The sequence below is a fragment of the Sceloporus undulatus genome, chromosome 5 (genome assembly GCF_019175285.1).
Source record: "Sceloporus undulatus isolate JIND9_A2432 ecotype Alabama chromosome 5, SceUnd_v1.1, whole genome shotgun sequence".
NCBI classification, from domain to species: domain Eukaryota; kingdom Metazoa; phylum Chordata; class Lepidosauria; order Squamata; family Phrynosomatidae; genus Sceloporus; species Sceloporus undulatus.
Genome location: NC_056526.1, coordinates 72,194,155 through 72,194,765, shown reverse-complemented (window position 1 = coordinate 72,194,765; position 611 = coordinate 72,194,155). Strand labels below are relative to the sequence as shown.

Sequence of the window (611 nt, the reverse complement as noted above, 5' to 3'; positions counted from 1 at the left end):
ATCTATCTATCTATCTATCTATCTATCTATCTATCTATCTATCTATCTATCCATCCATCCATCCATCCATCTTTTCAATCCATCTTGCAGAGACAAATCTTCGAAGTCTATGCTTCCTTTTATTTTGCGAGTAAGAACCAAGAGACAGGTCCATACAGAAGTTTGGTTTTCAGACCCAGAACGAAGCTTTTAAATTACATGATCAGGAATAATAATAATAATAATAATAATAATAATAATAATAATAATAATAATATCATTTTCAGACCCCTTTTATTTACTTTTTGGAGCATTCGCTTCTTTTGCATTTGAAGCCCAAGTTTGGGGATTTGAGCCCAGAAACAGGCTTTTGAATGACCTGATCAGAAATATATCTAGATAGATAGATAGATAGATAATAATGTTATTTCCAAATTTTATTTATTGGTTTTTGTGGTTATTTTTTTGCTCTCCCTTCTGTTGAGATTTTGAACTCAAGACAAGGATTTTTAACTACCTAAAAGTATTATTTTCGTATTTTGTTTATTCTTTGGAGCTTTCACTTCTGTTGAATTTGGAGTGGAGGCTTGGAGACTGGAACCCAGGACCAGGCTTTTTAACTACCTGACCAG

The 611-nt window shown here is 32.6% G+C and overlaps 1 protein-coding gene across 1 annotated transcript in view; it reads left to right on the top strand.

The window, feature by feature from the left end:
• Nucleotides 1-611, top strand: part of FEZF1 (FEZ family zinc finger 1) — an 8,058-nt gene that overhangs the window by 3,532 nt on the left and 3,915 nt on the right. The gene's annotated exons all lie outside the window — the stretch shown is intronic.